Genomic DNA, 27,655 nt, shown 5'->3' with positions numbered 1-27,655 from the left:
GAATTAATGCAACACCTTAGTTTAAAATGGTAGATTAGCACTCTGTGCCAGTCAAGTAAGTCTTGTCACATAAAAGGCCGTTGTTCACAGTACATGAACCATAGCTGAACAGCCTAGACTAATCACAATGCCTATATGAGCTAACACCTCCAGCTCATGCCAATACGGTGTTTCTCTGCGGGAGGTAAAGGGGGGGGCACACCTTCCCTTGGCTCAAAGCAGGCTGATATAGTAAGGGAGACACACTTTAACTCAAATCAGTGGCAAACTTTAAAGTGTTTGGTCTTTAAAATAGGTTTTAATGGTACCACAGCATTAAGTCCAGGTTCACAATCAGCTCGTAGACTGATGATCCAGTCAATTTCAGCAACTTCAGTGCTATTCTGCACATGTCCTCTCCTTATGTTTTCAGGAATCGACTGTAGCGCCATAAACTTGAAGGAGTGTACAGCATGCATTTTAACATGGTGTGCTAAAGCATTGGTCTTTTCTGAATGGGAATGTCACGTACATGGCAGATGTACCTTCAAAAATAAAAAGAATATCAAGCGACTTTTGTGGTATAAAGATGGAACTACTAGGAGAGCTCAGCATGCTGAAGTCAGAAATGGCACTGTTACCTGTGGAACATGTAAGGCTGCTCACCAGCCAGTCTCTGGCCTGCCAATAGCAAGCATCTGCTATATGTGGCTGACTATCAGAAATGCAACGCCTTCTATATAGGGAACACTGATTGCCACTTTAAAGAAAGAATCCTTCTCTATGTACGTCACATTGCCCATTCAGAAAAGACCAGTGCTATAACACATGTTAAAATGCATGCTGTACACTCCTTCACGTTTATGGCGCTACAGTCGATTCCTGAAAACATAAGGAGAGGACATGTGCAGAACCGCACTGAAGTTGCTGAAATTGGCTGGATCATCAGTCTACGAGCTGATCGTGAACCTGGACTTAATGCTGTGGTACCATTAAAACCTATTTTAAAGACCAAACGCTTTAAAGTTTGCCACTGATTTGAGTTAAAAGTAAGTGTGTTCTTTCTCCCTTAGTTTATCAGCCTGCTTTGAGCCAAGGAAAGGTGTGCCCCCCCCTTTACCTCCCGCAGAGAAACACCGTATTGGCATGAGCTGGAGGTGTTAGCTCATATAGGCACTGTGATTAGTCTAGGCTGTTCAGCTATGGTTCATGTACTGTGAACAACTGCCTTTTATGTCACAAGACTTACTTGACTGAAACAGTGCTAATCTACTATTTTAAACTAAGGTGTTGTATTAATTCTTTAACTCTTATGAAGAAAAAGGTCTGGTACCCACTCTATTAGAGCAGCGTTTATTTGTTCATAGGTTCATAGGTAGATACTAGGCTATCGGCCCAAGGGCCTATGCAAGCCTAGCCAACAAAGTTCCCTGGCTTACGCCACCCAAGAAAGTTATTTTCCTGTGCCACTGACAAGCAGAGACACATAAGTGATCCTTGGGGTGTATTTCCTATTTCCCATCCACTCATCAAGATTTTTCTTGAAGAGTGCTAATGAAGAACTTTGCTTGACATAGATGGGTAGCCTGTTCCAGAGTATGGGAAGCCTCTGGGATAGGAATCTATCCCTCCAGCATGTCCTGTTTATCGTGGTGACAAGGTATAGGTCCCTAGAGCGTGTAGCTCGGAGGGATTGGGATTTCTTTAGGTGTAGCATGTCCAACAGCTCTGGGTTTGACATAGCTTTATATGTTAGGCAGAGATCACCTCTGAGTAGGCGATATGCTACGGAGTAAAGCTGGAGTTTTTTGAGGCGGTCAGTGTAGGGCATTTGTTTGAGTCCAGTAATCCTCTTTGTGAGGTACTTGTGTGGCCTTTCCAGCTGCTGCAGATGTCTTGTGATGTACATTCCAAAAGGGGCGTTGTACTCTATAATGGGTCTAATGAGTGATGAGTAGAGGGTAACGATGACCTCTTTTTTCCTGGACGAGAGCCCTTTTATGATGAGGTGTGCCACATAGAAGGACTTCCTGACTACTGTGGTGATGTGACTATCAAAGGCGAGACTACTGTCCACCTGGGTCCCAAGGTCTCTTATCACGCATTCGGTGTTAAGTAGATTGCTGCCTATGTGGTAGTTCAAGGTTACAGAGTTTTTACCAAAGGGGATGACACTGCACTTTTTGGCATTGAGCTTGAGGCCATGGCTCTGACACCAGGCATCTGTCTCAGAGGGCCTTCTGTAGGATGTTCACATCATTTGGGGACTTGACTATGGCTCCTAGTTTGCAGTCATCTGCGAACTTCGTTAGCCAGAGGCCTTCTGTGTTAGTCTGTACTTCAGAGAAGTAGATACCAAACAGGAGCGGTCCCAGGACGGAACCCTGTGGTACTCCACTTGTCATTGGTTTGAGGTCAAATTTGGAGTCTGCAACTTTTACAGTGTGGGTTCCGTCAGTGTGCCAGTTGGCAACCCATCTTGTGACGTAGGGATTTATGCCTAGTTTATTGAGTTTAGCTATAATTCCAGAATGGGGGATGGTGTCGAAAGCCTTGGCGAGGTCAAGATAGGCTGTGTGAACCACTTTACCCTCATCTACGGCTTTGGTGACTGCCTCAAAGAAGACGATCAAGTTCAGGAGGCATGATCTGCCTTTCACAAACCCGAACTGGGTGGGATCCAGAGTTTGGAGGTTACCAATGTCTTTGTTTATGAGTTCCATGATGATACGTTCCATGGCTTTGCAGACCAGGCTCGTCAGGCTAATAGGTCTATAGTTCCCGGGATCAGTGGTGGCTCCCCCTTTGTGGAGTGGGATAACTGTTGCTGTGCGCCATTCAGTGGGCACAAAGCCTGATGCTAGGCTATTATTGAACATGGTGCTTAAGTGGGACGTCAGTTCATTCTGAAGTTCGTGTAAAACGCAGCCTGGGATGTTGTCCGGTCCCATGGATGTTGTGTTTTTGGCTTTAGAGAGTGCAGCTTTCACCTGCGTAGTTGTGATTACAGGGACTCTGCATTCTTCCTGTATAGATATAGGCCCTTTAGGGAGTGAGGGGGTGGTAAAGTTAGCACTGAACCTATCTGCCAGGATGTTGGCAATATCAGTTGGTTCTGTAATTTTCATGCCTTTGTGCTGTAACTCAGAGCAGATCTGGGTGTTGCCATTGAGATTCTTGACATAGCTATAGAATGCTTTGTGGTTGTCCTTGGAATTAGTGGCAATTTTATTTTCGTAGCTAGCTTTGGAAGATTTTATAAGGGATCTCAGCTTCTTACTGAGGCTGACCAGGGAGCTCCTCCACTCATGGGATTTTACTCTCTTTTGCAACAGTTTCTTCCTTCTGTTGTACAGTTTGTTTATGGCAGGGGACCACCAGATTGGCTTCCTTTTTTTGGAGGCTAGCATCTTGGTTCTGTTTGGAATAGCACGATCCATGCACTCATGTAGGTGCTTATAGAGAGCATTTGTGTAGGATTCAGCTGTTGTAACTGTATTGTCCATCTGCATGGGTGTCATGAAGTTCACTACTTCTGTCTTAAGAAGCATGAAGTTGGCTTTGGAGAAATTTCTTACTGTGGTTTCCTTAATGGAAGGTGGGGGTGGGATGTGGATATTGAGGTTGATTAGCTTATGGTCGGTGTGGTTTCCTTAATGGGGGGTGGGGGTGGGATGTGGATATCAAGGGTGATTAGCTTATGGTTGGTTGTAAAGTAAATGCACACCCAGTGAAGCAATGCCTTAATTTGTACTTAAAGTTTTTCCACTGACTGGATCACAGGGAGGGTGTATTTTCTTCATCATGTTTCTGGTAGGATGTCTTGCCTCTGGCTTACACTGAAAGTGTCAGTTTGTGTGAATGTCTTGATTGGTCAGGCCTTCCTTAAATGGAACACCTTTTTCATTTGTAACAGGATCTGAGGAAGGGAAAACCCGAAAGCGCTTATCCATCCTGAATGGTGTATCTTTTTGTGTCTACATATTTTTCCACAAGGACTTTGCTACAAACATTTCCTTTTTATCGAGAGTTCGTTTTAATAAAGGATTTTAAGAGTATTTTGGATGTCCATGGTGGTTCGTTCGTGACTTATTCACTGCATTGCCCTTTTCTTCACAGAACATCTTTCGCTTGCTAACAGGTTTGTTTTGGATTGTATTGTCAGAATAGTGGTTGTTTTCTGTTTTTTTCATAGTCCATTTCGGCTTATGTTTTTGAGTGCTTGTTGAATACACATTGATCGTTGTTTGTGGCAGTAGTAATTATCCTTGGCACTATAGCCATTGTATGGTAAAGCTTGTGAAATGAAGCAAAGATTTCTCCTCAATCCCTGCAGAGTTGGAATGAAACATGTCTTGCCATCTGCTAGGTTTCCCAAAGCTGCTTCAAGTGCAAGAACGTCTGTAACTGTTCCTGTTCTCAGTTCATGTGGAGAGCAAACTTGATGAATTTTGCATCCTGCTGTAAAACTGGCTTCAGCCATTAGTAACTCAGATTGTTTAGTGGTATCTTTCAAGTGGAGGCAAGTAGCGGCCTTCTTTGTTGTGATCCAGGAGGACTCATTGTTGGACCTGCTTACAATGGCAGTTATTTGTTCCTTTACTAAAATTTGTTCTTGTTTATATTTAGTGGCTGAAATAGTTAAGAAATGCATCTCCTTTGTCTTATTTTTTGCAGAGCACCTCCTCTGCCATTTTAATATTGACGTACCTTTCCTTTTGTATTATGGTCATCCCATATACTTTTGAAGAAGCCTTAAATGGCACTTGAGGAATGTGAGGTCACATGGACTCTAGTACATGTGTTGTTGTTGGAGACTCCATTTGTTGGCTGAGTGTTTTTCAGCATGTAAATACGCAGAACGAACTCAGGAATGGGTATTTTTTGTTTGAAATTGTTGGGTAGCTTTAATGATGAAAAAATGACCATTTGTCTGTGGTAGTTCACACAAACATCTTTATATTCCACACCTCAGAATTCACTTTTTCTAGAACAATAGCGAAAGGTATTTGGAAAAACCTTTTAGTACTTAGAATGATCAGTCCATGTGGACCATTTCAAAACGGAGTTATAGTAATAAATATGCCTGTTTTGAGTGTGTCAGCTGCTGCAAAAGCTTACTTTTTCTTAGAGTTGCTGTCAGGTCAGTGGCTGTTTACTATATTTTTAATTTCATTCCAGATCCTCTGTTTGCTCTGTGTTGTAACAAGATGGATTCCTGCTCCTGCCTTCCAGACTGGGAGCAGAGCCTGATTTGGGCTGTCTTGTCCTTAGCTTCGTGTTATCCTTCTACTCACAGAAGAAACAAACAAGAAAAAAAGTGTCAGAGGATTGTCTTCATTTCTGTCTGGGCATAAACGTTTGAATACTTATAGGTATAAGCAGGTGTGAATATGTAGCGAGTAGTATCTCTGTGTACGGATGTACATGTGAGTAGGTATGTTGCTCTGAAAACATCCAGAGATGAATTCATAAAGTTACCAATAACATGGGACTGAGTTCACCTTGGCAGCTTAGTAACTGAAAACAGAATTCTGAAAATCACAGACACAGTTTGCAGTTACACTGGGATAGTCCTGTTGGAATGAAGATTCATTAGCTTTTCCTTATTGGTTAAACACGTGTAATGGCTCAGAGTGTACATCTCATAGCAGCAGGTTTGCCCTATAATTATACTAAGAGATTGTGTCCTTCATAGCGTTGTATAATCTAAGGGATGTACCTGTAGAATCTGCTTTCATTGTCCTCACTTTTCAACAGTGAATGTGTTCCATCTTCTGGCCTTTCTTCTCCTGCCTTTTTTTTTTGATAGGGATTCAATAGTTTGGGTTCACTGAAATGAAAAGGCTGGTCACTAACTTATACCTATCTTGTCTCCATGGCTTTAACAGTCATCACACTGATATTAAACCTGAAGATCATAAAATCCATATCAGACCTTGTTGGCACTGGAGTGCTATCAGCTGAATAAGTGCAAACAGAAAGGCTGGGATGGAGTCCGTGGTATATTGTTATAACTTGCAGTGTTTGAGGAGGGTTGTGGCAGTGTCTGATTTGCATGTAAATGTCAACATGAACGTACCTGGTGACTTATTTTTTTCCATATGTAACAGCAGACTTCTGAATCATTTGTCTTTTACTATGGAGGGTCTTGGACTGCTGTCTTTTGTAAGTATACCTCTTGGCAGTGTCACAATGACTTAATTTCTAGGCCATTGTTGAAGTGATGCGTTTCACTGTTTTTTTCATTGGAAAGCCCCTCTGTCTTTGGATCTGTGTTTTTTGTAAGAAGCATGTCATGATTCCCTTTGCTGTTGAACAGTCCTTGCTGTCTGTATCTTCCGTAGGGCTGGCGCACACTAATGGATCTATACCTCTGGTCCGTCTGATTCAACTGATGGGACATTGAGCCACTTGTCGGATCTTATCCAGCATTGGTATTATTTTAGCCTCAGGTTCCTTTAAGATTTCCCCTTCCATAATCCCCATGTGTATAGCAGCTCTCCCCAGACCTCATTTATCAGTATATAGAACTCTGCCATATTTTTGAAGTTTTTGAAAACTTGTATATAGGTTCATAGGTTGGTACTAGGCTATCGGCCCTAAGGCCTATGCAAGCCTAGCCATAACAATTCCCTGGAAATTTTTTCCCACAATATTTACTTCTCTGGGCCCCTGTCTAGCAGGGTGACTGACATGATCCCCAGGGTGAATTTCCTATCTCCCATCCAATCATCAAGGTTCCTTTTGAAGAGGGCTAATGAGGTGCTCTGCTTGACATGTATGGGCAGTCTATTCCAGAGTATGGGGAGTCTCTGGGTCAGGAACCTATCCCTCCAGCAAGTTTTGTTCAATGTGATGATAAGGTTTAGATCCCTGGTGCGTGTGGCTCTGAGGGATTGGGATTTCTTTAAGTGGAGCATGTCCAACAGCTCAGGGTTTGACATGGCCTTGTATGTTAAGCAGAGATCGCCTCTGAGTAGACGATATGCCACAGAGTATAGCTGGAGTTCTTTTAGACGGTCAGCATATGGCATCTGCTTTAGGCCTGTGATTCTTTTAGTGAGGTATTTCTGTGGCCTTTCCAGCTGTTGCAGATGTCTTGTGAGGTACATACCAAATGGGGCATTATACTCTATAATGGGTCTAATGAGGTATGAGTACAGTGGGACAATGACCTCCTTTTTTCTGGATGAAAAGCCCTTAGTGATGAGGTGTGCCACGTAGAAGGATTTCCTGACTGTTGTGGCTATGTGGTTATCGAAAGTGAGACCACTGTCAACTTGTGTCCCTAAGTCTCTTATCACACTTTCGATGTTTAGTGTACTGCCACCTATGTGGTAGTTCATGGGTACATGTTTTTTTTCCAAAGGGGATGACTATACATTTCTTGGCATTAAGCTTGAGCCCATGGCTCTGGCACCAGGCATCTGTTTCTGTAAGGCCCTTTTGTAGAATATCCACATCATTTGGGGATTCAATAATGGCTCCCAGTTTGCAGTCATCTGCAAACTTTGTTAGCCAGAGTCCCTTAATGTTGGCCTGTACTTCAGAGAATATATATATATATATATATATATATATATATATATATATATAGTATATATAAACCTTTCAGGTTTTTTTTATCTTGTACAGCTCCTTTCTTCCTGTTACTACATAGTGTGTATTTTTCTCGTAATTGCAGTATATAGGCAGGGGACTAACTGACAACTTGTATTGTAATAATGTGTGTGTGTGTCTCTCTCTCATATATATATATATATATATATATATGTGTGTGTGTGTGTATAAAACAGACATCTTTAAACTAGTTAATAGTACTTGTATGCACCTTTAAATATATCTATAAAAGGATACTTAGTACAGTTATTTTGTTTAGTTACTGTTTCGTACTGTGTGGTTATATTAGTTAGTATGCATATGTAATATTGTCTCTTCAATTTTATGTTGGATAAACCTGAAAAGCCCCAAAAAAAAAAGAGCTTCAGGAAATGTGCCAAATATGGCCATAAAATTCTACTCCAGGATACCCGCGATATCTCTTGTGGTGTGTCTGGAGCTGGAACACCTCTAGACAGATTGCTCAGTCTGTAGGCCCTTTGGCCTACATTCCTTTGTAACCAAAAGAACAAACTGATCCTCACCAAGTTACTTTCTCCTGAACAATCACCAGACAAGCCCAGTAAAAAGAAAGAAAAATAGAGAGAGAAATACAAGGACTCAGGACCCCAAAAAAGAAAAGCAGATTAGTCCGTCCCTTCTAAAGAACTGCCTTATTTCATCCCCACAACATCTTCATCTTCATCCATAGTCTTTCAAGTCCTTCAGAAGTACTTCTGATGTTGATTGGAAATAGATGCACAGGGCCTTTTTGAAAAGAGAGATTGATTTGGGTGTCATCCCATCCCCCTTTGTTTCAAGAGTGGATTGGGCTGCCCCTTCTTCATCGGTTGTTACTCCTTCCCTGTCCATGTTTTGGCACCAGAGGTCTAGGATCAAAGTCATCATCTGGACCCTCTGGACTTGGTGCCTACTGATACCTCGAGTTTGGCACCTGTGCTGTTGTGTCTGATTCATTCAGTGTTGAGACCCTGAATGTAGGCTAAATCTCAGTGGCAGCCACTCAGTGCCAGCTGTTCATCACCATCCTCTGTGGCACTTCAGGAAGTATTAGAGTGTTAAGCTGTCCTCAATGGCCCTTCCTGTAGTGTCAGTGTTAAGGTTCCATGCTCTCTGTACTGATTTTCTCATTGGGGCCCTCCAGTTTTTCTAGTATCAAGGGTTCCTTCCCCTTCACTGTACCATGGCACCCAGTTGGAGCTCCCAAGTGCCACCAGAGCTGGGGTTGACTTTTGTCACTGTGGAAGGATGATGAGTTCTCCCCGAGAACAATTGTATAGCCTCCAGGGGTATCATCTGCAGCCCATGATATCCTGCAATCTGTTAATCCCATGGTCAGAGCAGTGCAGATAGCCTCAAAAAAAAAAAAAAAACTGCAAAGGTTATTTGGTGTCTCCTGTGGAATCTGATGTTCTCAAAAGGAAAAACACGCAAGAGGAGGCACATAGACCCTCCTACAGAGGCTCTCACTTATGACACTGACTTAGGTAAGCGAGATGGTTACTCCTATCCCCTCCTGAAGGTGACACATTTGGTGAGATCCTGGAATTGATGAGGCAGAAGGGATCATGACTCATAGAGCCACCCACTCTCAGTATGAGTAGGCTTTGTTTGAGGCATATCATTTTGCACCCTCTCCCTCATGGGTGGTCCCTCCTGCTGACCATCTGATAGATATATGGCTTGAAGGAAGGCATGAAAGGAACCCGTTTCCTCTGAAGCTACACCTAAGAAGCCCAACAAAATTCTCTGGCCTCCAAATGATAGACCGCACTGATCCAAGGGAGATTCTTTGATTGTAGCAGCAGCTGTTAAGAAGACGCTGTCTGACAAGGTAGCTGCTATCCATCCTTCCATAAAGAAGTCCAGGGCAGTGGAGAGAATGTGAAAATGGGCATACACCTTGGGTACTTTTATGCTGAGAGCATTGAAATGTGTGCTACTCATATGAACCACTTCCAAAGAGATTTATCTGAATAAGCTTTAGCCTCGTTGCAGAAGCCTCCCTCAGCTGAGTCTAGGAAACTGTTGGAGACCCCAAGTGTATTTGATGGTGAACTTCACAGACCTCTTAATGCAGCTGTTATGATGCTGATGATGGAACAGCAGTGTTGCGAGCACAGGTGTTCTGAAGAAATGTTATGCCTGGTTCTGCCTTTGTAACTTTGCAGATAATGTCAAGTTCCTCACTACTGCTCCTTATGATGGTCCCCCTCTATTTGGTTTCCCTGTGTAAGAAAAGTGTGTTGGCATTTGAGCTAAAAGGAAAGACACTGTCTTACGCAAGTGTCAAATTTCAGATTCCTCAAAGATCCTACAAAAGGAATGAGAAAAAAAACAAATCCATATGGTTCAGTGTTCCCAGACATCAACCCTTTATCTGCACTTCAGGCAACGGTAGCCATAGCAGAGGCTGTCTCTTTAATGGACACTCTCCCAGAGGTTGGGTGGTTCACTGAAATAAGGATATAATGATCCCTTTTTAAACAAACAACACTGAACACTTGCCTGGTTACTTCATTCTGGACACAGTTAGAGGCCATCTATCCCTCCACTCATCCACATAAGTGGCCATCACTCAGGTTTCTTGTGGGAGTCTCACCAAAGAAAACTGGAAAAAAAGAGAATTTGTTTTCTCTTTGAAAAATGAGCCATTCCAGAGGTCCCACCAGAAGAGCAGGCATCTGTCCCATGATTCTTCTTAGTTCCAGAGAAAAGCAAGGACCTCAGGCCAGTCCTACACCTCAGAAGCTTAAACCTTCATGACAGAAAAACTCCATTCAGAATGATCACAATGCAAGTGAGGTTACCTACCCGAAAGCAAATGATTTGATCTGCTCAGTTGATCTCCAGGATGCCTACCTCCACATCAAGATAGCAAAGACATCCAGATTTCTATAGTTCTGACTTGGGGGCAATCACTTTCAGTTCAAAGTTGTGCCCTTCAGTCTCAGCACAGTCCCGTCAGCTGTTCAGCAAATATTTGCAGCCCATTCGAGTATCTGAAGGATCTCTGTTTTCCCATGTTTGGATGATTCTGTTCTCTCTGCTGTGACCAGAGAGTCTGTTATCAAAACCAGAGTCTACTTCCTTCAGCTCTGCCTATTCTTAGTTTATGTAAATTACAAAAAAATCTTTAAACAATCCAATCATTTCTGTTTTTCAAATGCCATTTGACACCACAAAATGCATAATAAATATCCCATTAGAGTGAATACAGTCACCTAAAGTTTATGTGTACATTCTTCTGACTCATTCATTTCTACTAGCAATGTTGGTTATCCGGGTCCTCAGATTGATGGCCTGCATGATAGTCATAGTAAGTTTTGCCCATTCTCATAATTCACATCCTTCAGTGGTTACTCAGAGTCCAGGGGTGTCAAACGTCAGACCACCCATCCACTGCAGTCATCGTCACTCAAGTGAGCAAGGCTGATTTGAAGTGGTGGCTAACATCATCTACAGTTCATACATGGATAGCTCTTCTTTGGTGTAAGGGCAGTCCAAGGGGAGAATGGTCCAAGGAATGGCCAATCTTCATGTCAGTATCCTGCAGATGAGCGTGGTTCTTCTGGTGTTGCAAGAGTTCCAGGAGCTTCTAGCCACAGGAGTGATCATCATCCAGACAATGTGTCTGTATTTGAACAAGAAAGGAGGAACCAGATCTGACCCCCGTTACTGAGAGGTTGTAAGGTTTTGGCAGTACTGATCCCTTTGTATCATCTTCTCATTGCAGTGTACATTCAAGGAAAGACCAGCTACCTAGAAGTTTGGCTCAGCAAGTCCATCTTGTCATCTTATGAGTGGTCTCTCAATTCTACAGTAGCTTGTCAGATATTCAGTTGCTGGAGCCAGTCTTGCTGCAATCTATTTGTATCCCCAACCAACACCAAATACAGCAGCTACTTCACCCTGATCTATCCAGGGGGACAGTTCCCAAGAGATCTAGTCAGGCAGTGGCCTATTAGACTTCTCTATGCCTTTCCACCTCTTCCCCCAATGTCCATATTTCTTACAGAACGTTGTAGCATGCAAAACCACCATTATCCTCATTGCCCCATACTGGCCATGGCACTGTTTTCCTTTGCTAATGCTTCACGTAACAAAGCACCCTTGACTTCTAGATCCATGTCTGATCACGTCCACCTGTACTAGCTCACCTTGAAGTTAACTAGCTGGTGGTTTCTCCACATCCCTTAACAATGAAGGGCCATTTTATATGTCAGAGTGTCATTCGCATACTTTCTGCATCTCAAAATAAATACAGGCATAGTTAATAAGAAATGTATAAGTAAATAGAAATGTATTTCCTATTTGGGGAGCTGACCAAGGAATCGATGCAGGTTCTAGTAAGTTGAACTAGCTTCCATATCTGTCTTTCATAATGGCTTTAGCTCCCATTCCATTGTCATTCATGAATTATATAAGACCTTAAGAACCTTTCTCCTACACCCTCCAGTAAAAGAACCTATTCCTTCTTCGGACCTGTATTGTAGACAAGGTATCTCCAAACTAACCCTGCTTTCATTCCAAAGGTCACTTTGGAAAATAATTTGAACCAGAGTAAACATTTGCCTGTTTCCTTCTAGATCGTTCCGTCTGAGAGAGTATATCCTTCATACCCTAAACTTACACAGACCGTTGAGATTTTAGCTCCACAGAGCAAAATCATAAATAAAAGAACATTAGCTGTTTGTATCATTTGCTGTCAACAAACTTGGAAGAAAAGTTTTCTTATCCAGATGGTTACTCAGATGTATTTCCTTTATCTTTAAGTCAAAACAAGTTGTTGCCAATTAAACCAAAGGCCCATTCTACTAGATCTATGGCTACTTGTACAACTTTTTCAAAATGTCAGTTTTTCTTTTGCTGCTGTGACTGCTTCATTCCACACTACGTATCATTGCTCCTTCTGCCTTAAATAGCACAGGCTGCATTCAGACTTGCTGAATCTCCACTGTTTCATATCACTTCAGCAATAAAATCAGACATCTTACATGTAGCCATAAACAAGCTCTACAACAAAAGGAGGAAGCTACTACAAGATAGAGCAAAATCCTTGAAAGGTAAGACACCTTTGATCATTATAAGTAAAAAACAAAGAGCTCTCATAAAATCATCCAAGGCAAATTTTGAGAGAAAAATCGCCAAGGACTCTAAAGACAATCATAAGGCCTTCTTTAGCTATGTTAGAAACCTAGGAGGAAACTCCCAGATATGCTCAGAATTAGTTCAAAATGATGTGGAAATTACTGAACCTACACACATTGCTAACATACTGGCTGACAGGTTCAGTGCAAACTCCCCCCCTCCCCCCCCAAAAGGAGAGATATCTATTCCAGAGGATTGTAGCCCCCCAAACATCTCCAACGCCCAGGTGAGAACTGCCCTCACTAAGGCAAAAACACAGCATCCATGGGACCGGATGGTGTCCCCGGCTGTGTGTTTCATGAACTCAACGAGGAATTAAACCCACAGTTAGGACAGCTGTTTAATCTTAGCCTCACCTCAGGATACATACCCAAGGAGTGGCGACGGTGACTGTGGTCCTACTTCATAAGGGCGGTGCCTCCACAGACCCTGGAAATTACCGCCCCATTAGCTTGACAAGCCTTATCTGCAAAGCCATGGAGAGGATCATAATGGAACTCATAAATAAAGACATAGGGAACTTGCAGACTTTGGATCCAACCCAGTTTGGCTTTGTCAAAGGCAGATCCTGCCTCTTAAACTTGGTTGACTTTTTCGAGACAGTCACCAAGGCCATTGATGAGGGAAAGGCAGTCCATACAGCCTACCTCGACCTGGCAAAGGCCTTGACACAATACCCCACTCAGGCATCATCGAAAAACTCATCAGCTTGAATGTAAACCCATACATCACAAGATGGGTTGCAAACTGGCTAAGCGACAGAACCCACAGGGTCAGAGTTGCTGGAGCCATGTCAGACTCAAAGCCTGTCACAAGTGGTGTCCCACAGGGCTCAGTCCTGGGTCCACTCTTGTTCGGCATCTACTTTTCTGAAGTACAAGCAAACACAGGAGGGTTATGGCTGACAAAGTTTGCAGATGACTGCAAACTGGGCGCCATAGTCGAAAACACATCTGACACAGATATCCTCCAGAAGGGCCTCACAGAAACGGATAACTGGTGCCAGAGCCATGGCCTGAAGTTAAACGCCAAAAAATGCATAGTCATACCCTTCGGGAAAAACAAGGTTACCCCTAGCTACCATATAGGTGGCAATCCACTGAGCACAGAAAAATCATCAGGGATCTGGGGACCCAAGTTGACAGTAGCCTTCGCTTGACACTCATGTTGCTAAAGTAGTTAGGAAAACCTTCTATATCGCCCACCTGATCATGAAGGGATTCACATCTAGATCAAGGGAGGTCATCGTCCCCCTGTACTCATCCTTCATTAGACCTATGATTGAGTACAATGCCCCGCTCGGAATGTATCTGACCAGACACCTGATGCAGCTTGAAAGGCCCCAAAAGTTCCTCACCAAAAGGATAAAGGGGCTCAAAAATATGTCTTATGCTGCCCGACTGAAAGAACTCCAGCTCTATTCAGTCTCATACCGCTTGCTCAGAGGTGACCTGTGCCTGACATATAAGGCCATGTCAAACCCAGATTTGATGAATATGCTTCACCTCAAAAAATCTAGATCCCTCAGAACCACAAGGGCGGAGACTTAAACCTTGACACGGTTATAAATAGAACGTGCTGGAGGGACAGATTCATCACCCAGAGACTCCCTATGCTGTGGAACAAAATCCCGGTACATGTGAGGCAGAGCACCTCGCTGGCCTTGTTCAAGAGGAATCTTGACCAATGGATGGGAGATCGCAGATATACCCCAGGGATTACTTCAGTGTCACTGCTTGACAGAGGCACAGAAAAATGATAGGCATAGTTTTTATTCAAACTAAAGGGGTGGCGAAAGCCACATAACTATGGGCTAGGCTTATAAATGCCCTTGGGCAGATAGCCTAGTATGAACCTATGAACCTAAGAGGGCGTCCCTGCACCCATGTGGCAGGTGTGTGTAGCTCAGGACTCACATAAGTTGGGGATTGCTGGAATAAGTTTGTGTGTGGGGCTTTTCTGTTGGTAGTTTGTGTACCCGTGTGGCATAAGTGTGTGGCTCGGGACCCACATGAGTTGGGGATTGCTGGAATAAGGCTGTGTGGGGGGCTTTTCTGTTGATAGTTTGTGTACCCATGTGGTATACGTGTGTGGCTCGGGACCCACATGAGTTGGGGATTGCTGGAATAAGGCTGTGTGGGGGCTTTTCTGTTGGTAGTTTATGTATCCATGTGGCAGGTGTGTGTAGCTCAGGACCCACATGAGTTGTGGATTGCTGGAATAAGGCTGTGTATGGGGCTTTTCTGTTGGTAGTTTGTGTACCTATGTTGCAGAAGTGTGTAGCTGAGGACCCACATGAGTTGGGGATTGCTGGAATAAGGCTGTGTGGGGTGGCTTTTCTGTTGGTAGTTTGTGTACCCATGTGGCAGGTGTGTGTAGCTCAGGACCCACAAGAGTTGGGGATTGCTGGAATAAGGCTATGTGGAGCTTTTATGTTGGTAGTTTGTGTACCCATGTGGCAGGTATGTGTAGCTCGGGACCCACATGAGTTGGGGATTGCTGAAATAAGGCCATGTGTGGGGCTTTTCTGTTGGTAGTTTGTGTTAAAACTGTTTACATTTACTTGTAGTTAAGCCTCATGTTTGCACGTAGCTGCACACCAGGGGTTAGCAGTACCCTGTATAGAAGCAAACACCTAGGTGCAACTTTTTTCCCAGAGAACTTAAGTGGAACCCTGCCATGCTTTCCTGCTGCACTGTGGGAAACTCAGCTGAGCACAGAGCAGCATTGCCACACTTTTTCATCCTTAATCCTCAATAGAATAAGCCCCCTTGCTAACCCTAGAGCAAAATCTGATTTAACTTGCTCACCCCCTAACAGTACTTAGTTTAACCTGCTATAATAAACAGTCAGTTTCCCAGCATTTCTCCAACCAGTCTGATTGACATGGGCATCTTGAGGCAATATAGTAATTGCCTCATGTATATTGACAACCATTTCCTCCTGCAGCAAACAAATACAATATGTGAGAGATGTAACTGTACTATCAAACAGGAATCTGTCCTCTCACATAACAATAAACAAGACATAAAACACATTGTCAGCACATGCTTCTCTTTTCACACAAGATAAAGTCATGGCACATGAACTCACATACGCAGAGTTACTAACTAAGAACTTACCAAAAGACCAGAGACCTCCCAGGTGCAAACAACTCACTAGAGCACAACCAAAATGTACTACACATACCAGCAAATAAGCCCCTAAGACAGAACACCTCAAAACCAGATGTCCTGGTCATAGGAGATTCCATAGTGAGACACACAGATGTGCCCCTTACCAGGCTGGACAAGGAGAAGGTCACGATCAGCTGCCTGTCAGGTGCCAGGATCCATTAAATCACGCATGCACTCAAGTCACTCAACAACAGTTACCATTATGACTCTGTCAATAACACATGCTGGAGTGAATGATTTGAGACGCACTTCCCTGGACTATATGAAGAGACATGACTGAACTCTCAGATTGTATGTTCCAGGCAGGCATGTCCCTAGCCCTAAGCAGCATTTTACCTTCACCCAGGATGATGCCACAATTCTTTCTTTCTTTTCAGCTTTTCCCAATTAGGGGTCGCCACAGCGGAACTCTGGTCCGCTAATGATTGGCAGTCACTTTTTATGGTGCCGAGTTGCCAGCCCGACACCCATTCACGCATGTCTTTCCGAGGCCACTTGACCGCGGGGAGAACATGCAGACTCCACACAGAAGGCACTCCAGCCAAGAATCGAACAGGAAAACCTCTTGCTGTGAGGTAACAACGCTACCGCGGATTCAGTGATGCCACAATATAAACAAAAAATGATTGACTTCAACAATTAGCTTAGCTTCTGGTGTCAGTCCAGCCTGGGAAGACATGGTTGACAGACCACGCTGCTTTGCCAGAGATGGTCTTCACCCTTCTTTTCTAGGCTTTTGAATACTGCCAAAGACTCTTGCCTCCCCCGTAGTGCCTTTTTTAGGCAATCTCAAAACAAAAAAAACTTCAAATGTTAGAAAAAAATTCTGCTTAATGCTAGGAGTCTAAACAGGAAAATGCATTCTCTAAAAGTTGTCCTCACCTTGGAAGATGCTGACATCTGTGCAGTCACCGAGACTTAGTTCAAGGCTCCAGAAAGCAGCGTAGCTGTGCAAGGCTACAATGCCTTCCACTTGTTCAGACCTCAAAACGAGCGTGAAGGAACCAAAGGTGGAGGTGTATCCAGCTTCATTAAATCTAAATTCTCCTCGAGACTTGTTAAAATACGACTGCCTTGAGCTACTCCAGGTCCAAATAACTATAGGTAAAATACCCTACTACATCATTACTAGCTACATATCCCCCACCATGAACCATGAGGTAAAATACCTTACTACATCATTACTAGCTACATGTCCTCCACCATGAACCATGAGGTAAAATACCCTACTACATCATTACTAGCTACATGTCTCCCACCATGAACCATGAGGTAAAATACCCTACTACATCATTACTAGCTACATGTCCCCCACCATGAACCATGAGGTAAAATACCGTACCACATCATTACTAGCTACATGTCCCCCACCATGAACCATGAGGTAAAATACCTTACTACATCATTACTAGCTACATGTCCTCCACCATGAACCATGAGGTAAAATACCCTACTACATCATTACTAGCTACATGTCTCCCACCATGAACCATGAGGTAAAATACCCTACTACATCATTACTAGCTACATGTCCCCCACCATGAACCATGAGGTAAAATACCGTACCACATCATTACTAGCTACATGTCCCCCACCATGAACCATGAGGTAAAATACCCTACTACATCATTACTAGCTACATGTCCCTCACCATGAACCATGAGGTAAAATACCCTACTACATCATTACTAGCTACATGTCCCCCACCATGAACCATGAGGTAAAATACCCTACTACATCATTACTAGCTACGTGTCCCTAACCATGAAGTAAAATACCCTACTACATCATTACTAGCTACATATCCCCCACCATGAACCATGAGGTAAAATACCCTACTACATCATTACTATCTACATATCCCCCACCATGAACCATGAGGTAAAATACCCTACTACATCATTACTAGCTACATGTCCCCCACCATGAACCATAAGGTAAAATACCCTACTACATCATTACTAGCTACATGTCCCCTACCATGAACCATCCTACTACATCATTGCTAGCTACAGGTCCCCCACCATGAACCATCCTACTACATCATTGCTAGCTACATGTCCCCCACCATGAACCATCCTACTACATCATTACTAGCTACAGGTCCCCCACCATGAACCATCCTGCTACATCATTGCTAGCTACAGGTCCCCCACCGTGAACCATCCTACTACATCATTGCTAGCTACAGGTCCCCCACCATGAACCATCCTACTACATCATTACTAGCTACAGGTCCCCCACCATGAACCATCCTACTACATCATTGCTAGCTACAGGTCCCCCACCATGAACCATCCTACTACATCATTACTAGCTACAGGTCCCCCACCATGAACCATGAGAAGCACGCCACCTACCTGGACTTGCTTGAGTCACTCACTGTATAGCCAAACACTTTGGTCATGGGAGATTTCAGGTATCCTTCTATCAAGTGGGCGACTTACATGAGCACAAGCTCAATCGTCTTGAGGTTCCTAAACTTTGTCAATACAGATGTTTTAGAACAGTTAGTCTGCACTTCCACAAGGGGCTCAAATGTTCTGGACTTAGTACTCACTAATATGGGGGCATTGCACTTACCCCTGTGTTCTGTCCTCCCTAGTAAGGTCAGACCATAAATAAGTTTTGTTCGAAGTAATGATCGGACCTGACACCTCCACAGGAGCAATAAAAATGAGAAACTTCTCCAAAGCAAACTCTGGCCTGCTAAGTGATGGTTTAAAGTTTCACACCCCCCTGCTAACACAACCAACAATGACTCCTACGCAGAGGATTCCACAATGACCCTGTATAGCCACTTAAACAACTGTATTGATTCTACTGTATTTGACAGGATCAAAACGAACTTCTCTTGTAAAAACAAGCCACCCTGGTGGACCTAGAGTATAAACAGGTTATATAACAAAAGGCAGAAATGGATATCTAAGAACAAAACGGAACCTGGTCAGCAGAGGAAGAATACCCTCCACATCTTGAACAAGCAAAGCAGATATCTGATAAAATCCTCTAAAGCTAGTTATGAGGCAAAATTAGATTCCCTAGCAAAAGACAGTCATAAGGAATTCTTTAGCTACATTCAAAATCCAAAAGGGAATACCTAGCTATGTGCCGAATTCATAGTGGATGGTACCACACACACACACTCACTCACTCACTCACTCACCTACCTCGTGGAAATTGCCAAACTGTTAGCTGACAGATTTGGAGCAAACGTCACCCCCTTGTCCCACCAGCCATACCCCAAACCATACCGGACACCTGTCCTGTCCCCAGTATCCCGAATGAGCAGATCATATCCACACTCTTCAAGGCCAAAAACACCGCCTCTGTGAGACCAGGAAACATCCTAGGCTGCTTACTAAACAACCTAAAACATGACCTAGCGGATCCACTTGGCACTCTCTCTAACCATAGCCTGAGCACTTGGTTTGATCCAGCAGAGTGGAGAACAGCAACTGTAAACCCCTTGTACAAAGGGGTTTCATCAACCGAACCTGGGAACTATAGACCCATAAGCTTAACTACTCTTATCTGCAAGGCCAAGGAAAGAATCATCATGGACCTTATCAGCAAGAACATAGGCAACCTTCAGTCTCTCGACTCAGCCCTGTTTGGCTTCATTATGGATAGATCATGCTTACTAAACTTGGTGGACTTCTTCAAGAATGTCACCAAAGCTCTGGACAAAGGCAAAGCAGTACATACCACCTATCTTGACTTAGCCAAGGCTTTCGACACAATCCACCACTTGGGTATCATCAGAAACTCTCCCAGTTAGTGATTAACCCATATGTCACTAGATGGGTAGCCAACTGGCTCACCAACAGAACCCATGCTTTCAAAGTTGGGGATTCCACCAGTAGAACAGTTACCAGTGGAGTACCACAAGGTTCTCTGCTGGGCCCTCTACTGTCTGGAATCTGTTTCCTGGAAGTCAAGGTGAAAGTTTACAGCCTGTGGCTTACCAAGTTCACAGATGACTTGCAAACTGTGAGCAGTCATTGAGTCCCCTAAAGATATTAGCATATTACAAGAGGGGTTAACACAGACAAATGAAAGCCACAGTCTAAACCTAAATGCAAAAAAGTGCATCATTGCCCCCCTTTGGCAGAGGTAGCCTCTGCGAATTACAATATAGGCAGCACCTCCCCTAAGGTCAAACTCAGCGGTGCATGACTTGGGAACACAAGTTGATAGTAGTCTAAACTTCGATTATTGTGTGTCCACAGTGGTAAGGAAAGCCTTCTACATTGCACACCTCATAAGTAAGGGCATTTCATCCAAGACAAGGATTTTATAACTCCTCTATACTCCAACCTCATCAGACTATTAATATAGTACAATTCTCTCTTTTGCATGTATCTCACCAGACACTTGCAGCACTTGGAGAGACCACACAGGTTCCTGACCAAGAGTATTCAGGGACTTCAAAACATGACCTACATGGAAAAACTGAAAGCCATTCACTGTCCACTGTGTCCTACAGGGTGCTGAGAAGCAACCTGTGCATGGCCTACAGAGCAATCTCTGTCCCTGCCCTAATGGAAATGCTGCACATCCACAAATCAAATGGGACAAGAGTCACTCGTTCCAAGGATCTCAACCTAGCCTGTGACTTGAACAAAACATGCTGGAGAGACAGATATGTCTCCCAGAGACTGCCACTACTCTGGAATAAACTCCCAATTCACATTAAATAGAACTTCTCAATGACCGTATTTAAGCACAACCAGGACAACTGGGTGGGAGACTGTAAGTTCACCCCTGAGGTGGCATCTGTGTCCCTCATGGACTGGGCAGTCAGTGCTGATGATAGATTCGCTCTGCAAACAGTCAAACCATCTAACAATGGTCAGTTAGGGAACACTGGTACTACACATCAAGGCTTGTAAAGGCCTTAGGGCCATTAGTCTAGTAACTTCCTATGAACCACTGTGGATGAAACTTGTGTTGCATCAACCTGGTCTACATTGCATAACATTGCTAAACATTATAAGCTAGATGTAAGTCTGTGTCTAAAGCTTTCTTTGGTGCTACAGTGCATAGTGGTATCCTGTTAAGATGCCATACAGGTTATTGGGTGTCTTTGGTTTTCTGACCTGTCAGTCGAATCAGATGGACTGGATTAATGAGATATTAAAGTTATGTACTTACCATAGCACTGGATCTTTTCATTCTGGTCCATCAGATATGACATCTCTCCATCCATATTGTAATTTTCTGAAGGTCCGAAAGACCATCTTGAAGCATTTCTCCCATGTCTGCCATTTTTCTCCAGATTATTAGTTCTCTGCTATAAACAGCAAACTTGCTCTGAGAAGAGTTTCTATAAAGGGAAATTATGAGAGGGTGAACTTTTAAAGCATCTCATGGCTGGACCACTTGCAATGCCTGATTGGATCCAACAAGCTGCTAGATGACCCTTCAGTCATGTCTTTGGCCCTAGATGAAAGAATCTAATGATGTAATGCAATCCTATCTCGCCTACATTCATAACTGATGGGCTCGGCTCCGACTCTGCCGATACACTAGCACAAAGTCTCTCGTTGGCTGGGCCAACCCCCTTATCCCAGGATGCACTACACCCAAACCCCCAGATCTTGTTTGCCACTCCTAGAGTAACAACATGGTCTCGACTTGGCTGTGGCTAAGTACCCTTCCTTTTTGGCCTTTTGGTCACTTTTTTGACAATTAGCTTAGAATTTATACTCAAACAGCTATTTTAATAGCTATATGGTTGTTAGCGCATTTGTGTTTGATTGTGTTTGTACTTTGAATTGTTGTGGTAATCCCTTCTGTTTGGCGGGCTAGGCCCGTTTGAGTTAGAGGGCCTTTGCCCTATCTCTTAGAGCGTTTAAGTTAGAGCTCTTTCCTCCCCTTCCCTCCTTGTGTGTTTTGAGTGTGTCGACAGTAGGTATGTCTGGCAAAGAAAAGGAGCATAAGTCATCGGGCTTTAAAAAATGTTTGAAATGCGGTTATAAGATGTCGTTGACAGATGGCCACGCCATCTGTGTTTATTGTTTAGGGGCCAAACACTTGCAAGAGTCTTGCAGTGTTTTCCATGCTTTCTCCTCTCATATTCTTCACGAGAGGAAAAATAAGCTCATCCTCAAGGGTCTCATTAAACCAGCCTTTGAGGAAGCTTTGGCTTCTTCTCCCTCGTCTAAATTGAGGCCCAAGAAGTCTTCGGCTCCGACAAGTCCGTCGGAGCCGCCTGCAAAAAGGTCTAAATCTGTGTCCCCTTCCTCGGCTCCACTGGACTCGGAGCCGAGGGATAGAGGATCTAAAGCTGAGTCTCCCTCCTCGGCTCCACTGTTTTTTGAGTCTCGGGAAGAGAGATCAGGTACTGTGTCCCCTTCCTCGACTCCACTGATTTTGGAGCCGCAGGATAGAGGGTCTAAATCGAGGTCTCCTTCGTCGGCTCCATTGGTCTCGGAGCCGCTGGAGAGTGTTTCTGCTCTGGGGTCGGTTTCGTCGGCTCCTGAACCATCGGCACCGAAAGGAGTCTCAGTTATGGTCGAGTCTGCTTTGGCCCCGATACTTTTGGAGCCGATTCGGAGCAGGCCTCCTAGCCTGGTTTCGGAGCCGATAGGAAAAGTCTTTCGGCCCCCTTCTGTTTCCTCCAGATCCTCCAGGCTTTCAGACTCGGATGTAGATAGGGTGGTCCAGAGGCTCCTTCAGTCACCTGTCTTATCCAAATTATTTTTGGCTCTGGCCTAGTCGGCCCTGGAGCCAGCCCCTTCGATACCGTTTCTTCCTCAAGGGGAGGAAAGATGTGGTTCAGAAAGTCCCAAAAGTCTTTCCCTGCCCATCAGAGTGACCCCCCCAGGGGCAGGGGGGGGAATTATTCTGGAAGACGTCGCCCCAGAGGCGGCGGAGGCCCCCGCAACTCAGCAGACCACGAATCCTTTCGTGGCTCCTCCGTCCAGCGTCCCTGAGGGACTGCCAGACTGTGCATCTCCGGAGCCAGTCGGGGGTCGGTTCTCGATGCATCCAAGGGCCTGGGGTTCCATCACTCAGGATCAGTGGGTGCTTCGTATCATCACCGTAGGTTACACCATTCCCTTTATCCGTCCCCCTCCACCCTCAAGGAAAATCCCGGACGTGCCACCCAGTCAATGGGATCAAGCAGCCATAGAGGTCGCAAAGCTGCTCGGAAAAGGAGTCATCCAGCCAGGTCCCCGCAGACCAGACCAGATTAGGAACTTACTCAAAGTTATTTTTGGTGCCGAAAAGAACAGGGGACTTGAGACCCATTCTGGACCTCAGCCACCTAAACCGCTTCGTAAAGAAGTCCAAGTTCCGGATGGTCACGTTGCAATCCATTTTCCCATTGCTGGAAAAAGGAGTATGGATGTGCTCTATCGATCTCAAGGACGCCTATTATCACATCAAGATAAACAGGGCGTCCAGGATACATTTACGCTTCCGCCTAGGAGCCAGTCACTTCCAGTTCTGAGCCCTGCCCTTTGGTCTCACCACAGCCCCTCGGGTCTACTCTATGCCTTCCCTCCGGTCCCACTACTACCAAAAGTGATTCAGAAGGCGATCTGCTTGGGAAGCAACATGATTTTGGTTGCACCACACTGGCCCCGCCAAGTTTGGTTTCCTTTCCTTCGGAAGTATGCAGTGAAGGATCCTTGGATTCTGGACCCAGTTCCAAACCTCCTGACTCTTCAGTCAGGTCAGGCCCATCCATCACTGCGAACTCTCAAGCTAACGGCTTGGCTGCTCCACTTACGACCTTAGTCAGACAGCATATCCTTTCGCCTGAGGTGGTCCGGATTCTGTCTTCTTCTCACAGAGCTTCCACTAAGGAGATATAGTTTAATAAATGGAAAAGGTTTGCCATTTGGGCCCAGCAGCACAACCTTGACCCTCTGACAGCCCCGGTGTCCGCAGTATTAGATTTTTTGGCAACTCTTTTTAGACAGGGTTCCGCTGTCTCCACGCTTAAAGTCCATTTAGCAGCGATTTCTAATTATCATGTTGCCTTTGAGCCTTCACTCATGAGTCATAAGTTGTGTAAGGCCTTTCTTAAGGGAGCTTGGTTGCTTCGCCTCCCGGTGTCGCAACCTGTCTTGCCATGGGATTTGAATGTAGTTTTAGGAGCTTTGACATCTCATCCCTTCGAGCCGGCGGCCACTTGTGAGCAAAAGTTCTTATCTTGGAAGACTGCCTTCTTGGTAGCTATTACTTCAGCCAGAAGAGTTTCGGAGCTTCAAGCCCTCTCTGTTAAGCCCCCTTATCTGATCTTTCACAAGGATAGAATGTCTCTAAGACTAAACCCATCATTTCTTCTGAAAGTTTCTTCTGCTCTTTGTCTGCAGCAATCTATAGAGCTACCAGTTTTCTTTCCAAAATTTTCCAACAAGGCAGAATACAGACTTCATCAGCTGGATGTGCATAGACAACTGAGGTTTTACTTGGATAGGACACAGCAGCGGAAATCAGACCAGTTGGTTGTGGCCTTTGCAGATAACAGGATTGGCAAAGCAGTAACAAAGACCACTATTGCCAGGTGGATTAGGGATTGTGTTTCATTTATTTATGCATCAACAGGAAGGGACCTTCCATTTCCAGTTGGAGTGCATTCTACTAGGGCTATGGCAACTTCAGTGGCCTTCCACGCCAGACTGTCGGTGGATGAGATATGTGCAGCGGCCACTTGGGCTTCTCCACATACTTTTATTTCTCATTACAAACTGGACGTGGCCTCTAGAGGTCGGGCGTCCTTTGGTTCCACAGTGCTCAGGAGTGTTTTCCAGTGAGCCTCCCAGGATCTAGGTGCTAGGGACGCTGTCCCATCAGTTATGAATGTAGGCGAGATAGGATCGCATTACATCTTTTAGTTATGTACTTACCATAACGATAGATGTATGTGATCCATCTCGCCTACATTCGTACATACCCGCCCTCCTTCCCCCTACCTGTTGGATCTGGAGGAAACACTATTGTACAGTTGGAGTGGCTCATGTGAGTGAGTTGTTGTGGGGCAAACAAGATCTGGGGGTTTGGGCATAGTGCATCCTGGGTAACGGGGTTGGCCCAGCCAATGAGAGACTTCGTGCTAGTGTATCGGCCGAGTCGGAGACTATTCTCGGCTCCGAGCCCATCAGTTATGAATGTAGGCGAGATGGGTCACATGCATCTATCGTTATGGTAAGTACATAACTAAAAATTATGCTAAGTGCATAACTTTTGTTTAAAATGGACTTGGTGACACCTGTTCACCGAGTGTGGCTGGTTCACCAGCAGTGATCCCGGTGAAAGTAGTCATACATTGTTGATAGGACCATATCAGTCTTTCTCCTCTGGTGCATAATCCACTACCTTCTTGGAGTTTACAGATGCTGTAATTTTGTACTAGCTCAAAGATATCTCACCTTTAAAATATGTGCTTTCTTATTGGCAGTTAGACCAGCTTCATGGTTCAAATGGATAAAGCCATGACTGTGACTTAAATGACTTCACATCCACAAGAAACCTAGGTGCTGGTGGAACTGATGGAGGATGTGGGTGTATGTTGCTAGTGTAGATTGCACGTCATGTGGTGAGATTCTGCCTGCTAAAATGACATCAGTTACTGGAGAGTAGCCTGCATGTGGGATGCAGTGTATGGTCCAGGGGCATATGATTAGCTCTCTCAAGCTATATCTGTTGATGTTCATCGTGCTATGCTGCTGCAATCATCACACTTGGGTTATCCTGCCGTCAGGCAGTCCCACAGTCGGCCTGAATTCCAAAGCCTTGGTCCGGCGTCGGTTGTCGTCGCTTCTTCCTTGACATCAGTGTGGCAGGGGTATAAAAGAGGCAGCCAACGCCATTTTCTTCTGTCTTTCTTGGCCGCGCGGTGCCCGAAGCAGAAGCAGTTCACAAGTGCCGGTCGGCCAGCTCCTGAGATTTTTGAACAGAATTTCAGCCGAAGTCTTCTATAAAGCTAAGTACCCCGTTGGGGAAACTTTTCTTGCCTCAGACCGATGTCAGACAACGTTAATAATTGTATTTCTTGTGGGAAGCAAATACCTCATAAGGATTTTCATTCATATTGTATTCCTTGCCTAGGCCCAGACCACGATGTTTCTGGTTGTCGGTTTTACACTAGGTTCAATAAATGCACTATTAAGCGTCAGGCTGATACCGCCCGACATTATTTTGGCAGAAAATTCAACTACATTATGTCGTCGGAACCTCCGACAACCGCTATGTTTAAAAAACGCAAGGACAAAGACAGGCAACCTCGACCTACACCAGATACCGAGGTCTCGGTTAGGCCTGCCACCGGATCTCCGGTATTCAGTGAGGCGCCTACGCAGCCCCTGACTACCGCAGATTTAGAAAATACGACTACCTCTCAGTCAGAATCTACTGGGCCACTGGAGCCGGTTCCTTCTCAACTCGCGGACGCCAGCCCTGGCGGCGATCCGGAGACTATGGACAGGCCGTCGGTTTCAGAAGGCGTCTTCAAACCGACGACTCTCTCAGTTAAGTCATACGCTAAGCTTCCAAAGGTTAAGAAACCAAGTCCACAACTCCCACACAGGCCCCTATGCCTAAAAAACAGATGCTCAAAATGGCGGAGGACCTGATTACAATTATCAGTAGTTCCCAGCCCCCTCCTGACAAAAGGCCTAGACTGGAGGAAGATTTACCTCCTTCTGACCAGGAATCCATTTCCTCAGCAGACTCTGAGGAACAGGATTACCCCTTCCCTCTCTATGAAGACTCAGATGCTGAGGAGTCTATTCCCTCTGTTTCCCCCCTGAAGACTTCTCTTTTGGGGAAACCCTGCACACCATGAGAGAGCATTTCCACTGGGAAGGACAAGATTACTCTGACTCCAAGAAAAGACTCCGTGAGTTTCTTCTTCTACCTCAGGATAGACCCCTAGCCATTCCTCCTGTTTTAGACATTCTGGATGATGTCTACACTGAATCCAGTCTAAATCCAGATTCCTTACCTCCAGCACCACCTAAACCAGACAGATATTATCGAGTCCCTGACTCTCAAGTTTTTATATAAAAGCCCTGCTGCAGACCCAGGAAACCATTTCCCAGGGTCCCAAAGGGGTTAAGGCCTCTACTGCTAAGAATCCACTACCTGCGGAAAGAGATTCCAGGGCATTAGAAAGATGGGGGAAAAAAGTGTATACCTCTGCCACTTTGGCCATGAGGGCATTAAACTGCCAATTCCACATGATTAAATACCAGCAGTACTTGCTTACTCAGTTAAAACAGAAAATGACCCCTCAAATAGATCAACTAGATTTCAAAGGGATGCAAGATTTGTTGCATGCAGCAGAACAAGTGGGAAAACATACCTTGCAGTGTGGTTTTGATTCTTTGGAGGCCTCATGTAGAGCAGCAGTCACAGTGTCTGTAATATGTAGACATGCTTGGCTCAAAGAGCAGACCTTACCAGAACATGTCAAAGCAAAGTTACTGGATGCTCCACTGCAAAAGGATGCGTTATTTGGTGTCAAAACAGAGAAAGTTTTAAAGAAGATGGAAGAAAAGGCAAAATCAATGCAAACAGTTAAAGATTTTTTACAGGTACAGCCTCCTCGCTTCAGCAGAAACTGGCCATCAAAAAACTGGTCTTTTCCTGCTTCAGACAGACCCCAAAGGGGCAGGTACAGACACCCTAGGGGCAGAAGCCAGGCACAAGATACCTTCAGGCCTAGACAATGGCAAGCAACAACTCAAAGAGGGGGAGACGACAGA

At 44.6% G+C, this 27,655-nt stretch overlaps 1 protein-coding gene across 1 annotated transcript in view; it reads left to right on the top strand.

Annotated features, from left to right (window-relative positions):
- CC2D1A (coiled-coil and C2 domain containing 1A) overlaps positions 1–27,655 on the top strand; it is a 3,016,164-nt gene that overhangs the window by 2,488,348 nt on the left and 500,161 nt on the right. The window lies entirely within an intron of this gene.

The sequence above is a fragment of the Protopterus annectens genome, chromosome 15.part0 (assembly GCF_019279795.1).
Source record: "Protopterus annectens isolate FY-2018-M chromosome 15.part0, PAN1.0, whole genome shotgun sequence".
Lineage (NCBI taxonomy): Eukaryota > Metazoa > Chordata > Ceratodontiformes > Protopteridae > Protopterus > Protopterus annectens.
This window is presented reverse-complemented; position numbering and strand designations above follow the sequence as displayed.